Genomic DNA, 8,641 nt, shown 5'->3' on the forward strand with positions numbered 1-8,641 from the left:
TAGACAGCGACCAACGTTTTGATGGCATTAATGGGGTGTATTATTTTTGGGAGTGTATCATTGTTTCTGATCGCAAATGTGCTAGATAATTTGTACTCTTTAACCTGATAAAAAAGATTACCTGTTTTACATATTATATTATAGTTATCTCTCAACTAGGATATCTTATTTTGTTTTTCTATTCATAAACTTCTACTTCCTGTAATAGGGTATTACATATCATATCAGTCGAAAGGAAGATAATGTAATGTTTACTTTGTTCGAGCATAAAATCACATGAAATTTGTTTCGGTTTCGGTAGTTTTATTTAGATTTCATAACCAACACTAACAAATTGCATATATAGAAAATCATTTACGGGAAGTTGATAGTAAACGGACTGTAGAGGTTAATCCAGAATAGACACTGTGTAATTTGTCATCAATGGGATGTTAGGAGTACGTGTATAGCACATTAATAATGTGAGTAATTAATGACTTACTGACACCGTGCATGTTTAAAAACATTGTATTTCAATGTTTGTAAATGTGAGTGCGATCTTTTCCTTGTGGAATATAAAACGTATTATATACAACTTGATATACTTCGTATAAGTTTTATACTGTTATACGTTTTATAAAGCATATTTTAATCTCAAGTACTTGTCCAATGTTTGAATACCTGACTACAATGGTAGAAATTACTACTGAATTCAATCTGTTTGGTTATTTCTGTCTAAAGTTCTCTGTATAGATAATGTGAAAAATGAAAAATTGAAAGTAGCGCTTACTAAACTATGTACTTACGTGTATTCTCGATCTATAATGCTGTTTAAAATATATTAAGACACTTTAATCATCACAAGAACTTTACACCAACTAAAACCGAGTATTTCATACATCAGCAACAATTCAGTTCAAACACGTAGCAATAATTTGGAAATATGGAACACAGTTATGATTTAGGAACACTAGCGTTGTGAAATGAACATTAAATACTTAAGATAATAAGAAACAAGAGTCATTTTAAAATAAAACACCATGAAAGAAATATTATTCAGTTCATATTTACGTGTAATAATGAGGTCAAAACATTGTCGATTAAAATTACGCCACATAATTTCCTGCACCATAACTTATTTTGTTTTTTCTTTCATTGGAATAAAGTATGTTAAACTTTTTTAATTAGTCGAATACAACGAAACTATTTTCTTCACATAAAATATTGGCATGTATTGCTCGACGTTGATATGCGAAATATATTGTAGACGTAAAGTAAAAAAAGACATTTTTTACAAGAACTTGAATATTCAGGCAAATAATTGCTTATTGACCAGATTTGCATTTTGTAGAAATTACAAATTTACAACCTTTTTGTGAATAGTCATTTCTAAGGTGCATATAGGGCGATGATTTTATTGCATTGTAAAGCTTATACAACTGTAAACATATAATTATATTATTTTCTTTTCTTTCAGAACGATACAGGCCGAGTTGAGAGTGCTCTAGGGGCGCCTTTTGTGTTTGGAAAATGCTTCTTGATTATAATGGGTAATTTTTCACTAGTGTTGAGATTTGCATGCAGGTTATTAAGTGATATTTTACCTCATAATATTATTATGCGCAGCTCATCAAAAACAAACATGTACTACACGAGATATGAAAAAAAAGCTGAAGTGCTGAAATGAGGAAATTTAAGTTTTGATGGATTTTGTTAGTTGAATAAAGGCTACATGATAAGAAAAGTAATTTTCAAACCATTGTTTCCTCACCTGACGACCCAATTGTGGCCCCAAATTGGTGAAACCAACAGAACAGAGGGTTGACCAGTGATTAGGAATCAGCATTTACTCACTCGATCGGTTTCTATCTTCAAAATTGTTTTGCATATAACCAACTCGTAATACGAAATATATCTTTAAATAATAAATGTTGTTTCTTGGTGTTTATTATTTCAATCCTAAAATTGTATGCCCTTATCCTTAAGAGTACCTTAAATTGTTTTTCAATCAAATCATGAATATAATGTTATAGTAAGATATGTATCTAAAACAAAACTGTAGTTTTGAAATCGAATATAAGACTTTAATGAAAGCATTGCTGTTGTATATCCTTTAACCTAAAAATGGTTACAGTTGTAACTGATCTACATATACAACTTGACAGCAAATAGACTTTATAACAATTATTTATCATGAAAATACCCATATCCCTTTAATTATCATAGTCTTTCTTGAGATGTTTTCCGTTTCGATGTAATGCGAGCATAATAAATAGACACGACTGGTTTTGTTGAAACTAATGGCAAAATAAGCATTATTTGTTACCGAGTATACTTTTTGAGTGTCCGGCTAGGTAAGAATCGTTAGTAGTATACTTGCAAAAAGACATTAACATGTATATTAAGATTTAATGTGATATCATGTATTCAAGATACGTTAAATATGTGCCGGCCCGCTTAGCTCAGTAGGGAGAGCGTTGGTCTACGGATCACAGGGTCGCAAGTTCGATCCTCGGGCGGGGCGTATGTTCTCCGTGACGATTTGATAAAAGACATTGTGTCTGAAATCATTCGTCCTCCACCTCTGATAATTCATGTGGGGAAGTTGGCAGTTACTTGCGGAGAACAGGTTTGTACTGGTACAGAATCCAGGAACACTGGTTAGGTTAACTGCCCGCCGTTACATGACTGAAATACTGTTGAAAAAACGGCGTTAAACCCAAAACAAACAAATTAACGTTAAATATGTATTTTCTCTAATCGCAGGTCTGCAAAGCTCTTCTTTGACCTTAGCCCTAACATTATATATTCGTTTGGAATTCAATAGAAACATTTGTATATTTCAGAGGAAGACGCTTTGTGCACGATATTTGTAAAATGTGAGAGTTCTACAATCACAATAATAACAAAACTATCGAACACAGTGAAGAACGTGAAAATCAAAGTTAGTAAAAAAGCAGGAATAGCTTTAGACAGAATAAAACTGAGATATGCTGGACACTATCTACAGAATGATAGGACGTTAGCTGATTATCCAATACACAATGAATCGACGTTATTTCTTGACCGAGAATATTGGTAAACAATGTTACAGATTCTATAAAACTAACAAGTAAATTGATAACACACGAACATTGTAAATAAGGAAACTTTCGAGCGGCGTAATATAAGCGTTTTCAATAGCAACGGATAGTGTAGTGATTACAGAAATAATCAGTTCGCGAATAGACGATTGTTAAACTGGCCGGAAAATTCCGTTAAATTTAGGTTACCCAAAAGTTTTAAACGATTCTGTTTCAAGGTTCTTTTAAAAGTTATTTATCTTACAAAAAAGTAAGCTATGAAACTGAAAGAAGGCTTGCCTTTTCGAGACATTCGTGTAAATCTTAAAATTCCGGCTGTAAAGCAAATTCACCCAAATCAGATTGAAAAAGCGTAGAATTAACAGAAATTAGAGTGCAGCAAATTTATTGGATAGTGTACAAATTCTGACGGAAAGTTGACAAATCTTGACATCGCATAATTAAGAATCGAAAGACTTTTGGATATATCGGATAAGCTATTTGAATGTGTGTGTTTTTTTTTTTTTTTTTTTGAAAACGCGTATAAGTTATAGTTCCAAAAATTTGCAAAAACATATACACCACGAACATATCCCAGTTTAGTGTAGATTTATCAGTCAATGATTTGGATAATGATTATGATGATAAAGGCTATTGAATAATTGTAACCAAAACCATGAAATGATCTCATTGATTCTGAATTGCATTGTTTATAATGGGCTAATAAAGTTTTCAAACATGTGTCAACATGTCGTTATTTTGCTTTAGATAAAATTGTTTTATAAGTACATGTATACACAGACAAAATGCTCCGGCATTTTCATTAAGATTAATGTAAAGTGTTTTTAAACTGTCCCTCGGGTGAGTTTTAGTTTTATGTTTATAGGCCTCATAGGCCTTTGTTTTTCTTAAAACGTATACCAAAGTGTTCAGAAGAAGTAGAATTTTCATTCGAGAGAGGTTACTATGTTCGGAATAACACATTTTTTTTATATCACATGTTCTTTCCTTGCCCATACTTTGTTTTATTGAACATATCAAAGTTCTTTTTCAAAATATTTTGACCTTTTATCTCAACTTATTTTGTGCCTACCACATTTCTCCAGGTACTCCCGGTGTTGAAAATGTTCCAAAACATGTACATTTCAAACCGTTACAAAAATTGCAAAATGAAAGTGCAAGTAGAGCTGACAAAATGGCACGATACAAATACGTAAGTTAACCAATATTCCATTACTGGGAGTACCTAGATAAATATGTTAAACACACAACCAAAACACAGTTAAACGAAAAATACTTTGGAAAAAGGAGATTGATATTTTCTACAAAATTGAACATTGACAGTCGAAGTAAATGTAATATTAGACAAAATATATATTCCCGAAGAAGCTTATGTTTGTATAAAGTATTTCCTACATTCTTTCAACAATGCAGTGTATTTGTTATAAATAGTATTAAAATTCACCTAAGGGGTGGTCTCCAAACACTTTTGCCGACGTACAAGCGTTCTTGAGGGAACTCCAAAAAATCTCTCTTTGATCCTTGTGAGTCATTATTCATCTTGTTTATTTTTTCAAAAGATCCTATGTCAGGTTTATTTTATTTGCAACTCTAGGCTACATATACATACCGGTCCGTTATGTTTACATATACGACTGAAAGAGCGCCTTTGAACAGACTTCGATAATTTGTTTGATCAATTTAGAAAAAAATAGAAAAAGTGGAAACTTCACAGATCGCTCAACACGACAAAAACGAAAATGTTGCAGGCTCGGTTTGATTGAGCCTGTTCATGGACGTTAGTGGAAATGCGTGCTACCGTACACACCCTCTAGCCTCGGGTTGAGCAGAACTCAACATTTACACATGCTAAAAGTACAAAAAGCAATTTACAGACATCCACAGATGTATTCAAACGGCGGTGAACATGGAACCTTCAATGATACACAGGTTGTGGCGTGTAATTCCATGAAAAGCGGCGTAATGGGTTTGCCCCATCGAGAAAACAATGGGCAGATCTAAATTAAACAAACTAGAATTTAGAAAGGGGGTCTGAAGTTATGGAGCCTGCATATCACAGAAACTGTCAAAAGACAAAATTAAAAAGCAAGCACCATATCCAAGGGGTGATTATACAATACCCAAGGCTTTGAAAGTATTGGAACCACCATGGCCGAAATGGTCATGCTGAGAAACTAAACAGATGGGCCGCCAGAGCTAAAAATAGAAATTCTTTTCCTAACCCGATGGTCCAAGTTTGAAATAGTTTCAAACAAAGGGTCCATAAGCCAACATCTACTAAGACAGATTTTATAACAATTTTACACCAGTGGTCCTTATGTGACACATTTCCCTATATGCAAATAGTCGAAACTTTGAAAGTCGTCTTGTAAAAAACTATTAGTCCGATTAGAAAATAATTTCACACAAATTGTCCTTGTGTAACCATCTACAAATTGTGTTCAATTCTTTTCTGATTTGTCAAAATCATGGGCACCAGAGGGCGTGATCACTTTTCATCAAATATTCCTTTAAACAAAATCTCCACCCAAACCACTGAATAGATATTGATGAAACTTTACACAGTTGATCTTTTGGTAGCTCTCTTTCAAAGTTGTTCAAACGGTTCCGGTTCATTGAACATATGGGGCTTTTTGGTTAAAATAGGTTTTCAGCTATCAGACTTTAGCAATCTATTTCTCTACAGCTTTGACATTTGGAATGAGATATAAAGGTAGACTCTCTACCTTAATTGTCCAAATTATTGCCCTAAGGTCAAAGATGGCCGCGTTTCTGTGCTTATTATAGGCATATATATTAAGAAACTTTGAAAATCTTCTCTGAATCAATAATAGCCAGAGCATTTTTGTACTGTCTGCCGTTATTGCTCAAATTAATTCCAAAAATGTGCGTTACATGTATATGATATATGCTAACATAGAAAAACCCTAACTCTGTACTTGTACCATTACATTTTAAGAACACACTTGATATAAAATCTGTAAGAAGAGCCTTTTGAAGCATAGAATGCAACCAAGCAAAATCATAGCAGACTTGGCTTGATTGAGTCTGTTCATGAGAGGTAATGGAATGTGCAACACCTCTCACGCCCCCCCCCCCCCCCCCCCCCCCCAGCACCGGCTTATTAATAAGCGGAACTTTATTACACCTGTTTTGAATGAACTACATGATCCTAAAGGACCAGAAAATATAACAACATTTTTGTTAATAACACGGTCGGTAAACGCGCAATCCAATTCCTACTGGGAATACGCTTAAAATGGGTTGTGCGACGTTCGGTGCTGGTGTTGCGCACCAATATATAAACAATCGAGGTAGGTGGGTTTTGTTTCTGTAAATATTTACGAGTGTTTTCGGAAAAAGCAAAATGTTATTCCACATAAAAATGAATAAAGATCATATGTTTGAAATACCAACTTATTAATTAAAGAATCAGCCCTGTTGTCAAGAAAACTCTGCTGGCTCGCACTGTCAAAAAGTACGGAATCATGAAAAATGCCAATTTTCTAACTCTTTCTGGAAATATGACGATTCTAATGATCAAACACGTGTAAAACAGTCATGAATATCACACACACTTGAATGAAATGTTGCTTTTGGGGAAAAGATTGGCAAAAAACAATCGGGAATCGGGTGAAAATGTGCATTTTTACTATTTCAGGGGTCATAACTCTGAAAATAGGGGGCGGACCCAAAAGAAAAATAAAAGGTGCGCAAGTTCATATCATGATTAAGACTCATGCAAGGTTTCATGAATCTATATCAAATACTTTTTGAGCTAGGCGTGTCTCAAGGTGAAAATGTGCATTTTTGACTATTTCAGGGGCCATAACTCTAAAAATAGGGGGCAGTGCCAGACGAAAAATAGAAGGTGCGCAAGTACATATCATGATAAAGACCCATGCAAGGTTTCATCAATTTATATCAAATACTTTTTGAGCTAGGCGAGTCACGAACTTCGGACGGACGGACGCCCGCATGGACGGACGCACGACGCACAAGACCAAATTTATATGCCCCCACCACTCATGGGGTGGGTGGGGGGGGGGCACAAAAAATGAAGTCTTATCGCAGTTGACCATAACCATCTCACATTTACTAGAAACCTGAATTACTTGATCCTACAATTTCATACTCTATTTCCACGAATAGTTCGTTCCTGGAATTGTCTTCCCCTATATATACATTCCAGTCCCAGTTTAATTTTTTTTCACAGAGAGGCTGGCAACTGTAACCATTTAATCTATGTCTATGTTTTCAACCTTAATAACTGTAGTTCATTTTAACTTCGCACCTAATCATCTTTCAACAGTCTGTCCCTGACAAGCGCCTTCCAGTTATAATCAGAATTGGTTGTTGGGCAGTACACTGTAGATGTATTCAAAGGGATATAGACTGAAAATTATTGCGCCGAAAATACCTAGTTTTGTATTAAAGTCGAAGCCCTGTGTACAGGAGATAACGTTGAAAATGAAGGCTATACATTTTGAAGTACCTGATTTTGACACATTTTTCTTGAAAGAGGGAAACAAATTATAGTGTTTAATTAAACAGATCTGAATTATCACATGTTTTTCACAGATATGTCATAATCCGTGCATTTTAACGTTAAAAACCGTAGCTGAGTACTGCTAGTGATTAACATGCGTGGGGGGTTAAAAAAATTATAAGGTTATTAAGAATCATTACAAAAGCAAATTATCAACATTGAACGTTACGTTTTGCAGGGTATTTCTTTGTTATTCCTCAACACACACCAATTTGGCGGGTGATACCAATACATCAAATTTGCTTGTTATAACAGTTACTGTTTCTAGGCAAGAGTGCATAATTCTGTCAAGTACTGCGGCTAAAATATGGACCTTTTTGGACTTGAAAAACGGTTCAGTTTTCGTAAAAGTCCACGTTTTGTAAAGACTGTTCGGTATGTTGCTTTGAAACTTTGTGCAAATGTTCATCGTTATGATCTCTATCTTTTGTCAAGGTTATGCAACTATGTAAAAGATATTTTGCGGAATATTGGCCTTTTTTATACTTAAAAATCAGTTACGTTTTTCGTATCAGTCCATATTTTATCTCAACTCTTTGACATATGACTTTGAAACTGCGACCACTGTCTCCGTATGTAGGCAAGGCTACATAACTAGGACAATGATTTTTGCTCAGTTCTAGTCCTTTCTGACATAGCACTTTGTTTAGTTTCGCATACCATTCAATATGTTATTTAAACTATTTTACATATAACTTACATTTACTTAAAAACATTACGCATTGCCGTATGGTGCAAGACTTATCCAGTTCAACAAATACAGGTTTATTGTTTGTCTTATCTATTTGTTTGTTTGTGTATGAAACTCTCTGGTAATAACTTGACCCCATACTTACATCAATTCTTCTAACAGTCGAGCACGCTGCCAACAGACAGCTCTTGTTTATGAATACTTTGAAACATCTTATAAAATTGAGGACGTAAGTCTGCGGTATCAATTATTTTCAGAGGACTTGGGTTAAAACAATATTATTTGCACTCTAAGTATTGCTACGGTACGCATTGTTACCCCCTGTCAATATAGTTTTGA

General features: G+C 34.3%; 1 long non-coding RNA gene across 1 annotated transcript; it reads left to right on the plus strand.

The window, feature by feature from the left end:
• The first annotated feature begins 234 nt into the window (after positions 1–234).
• Positions 235–3,788, plus strand: LOC123540393 (uncharacterized). Its single transcript, XR_006684166.2, has 3 exons — positions 235–461; positions 1,457–1,529; positions 2,826–3,788. It is a non-coding gene; the product is annotated as an uncharacterized LOC123540393 (long non-coding RNA).
• Positions 3,789–8,641: the final 4,853 nt, after the last annotated feature.

This window comes from Mercenaria mercenaria, chromosome 16, assembly GCF_021730395.1.
Source record: "Mercenaria mercenaria strain notata chromosome 16, MADL_Memer_1, whole genome shotgun sequence".
In the NCBI taxonomy this organism is placed as follows: Eukaryota; Metazoa; Mollusca; class Bivalvia; order Venerida; family Veneridae; genus Mercenaria; species Mercenaria mercenaria.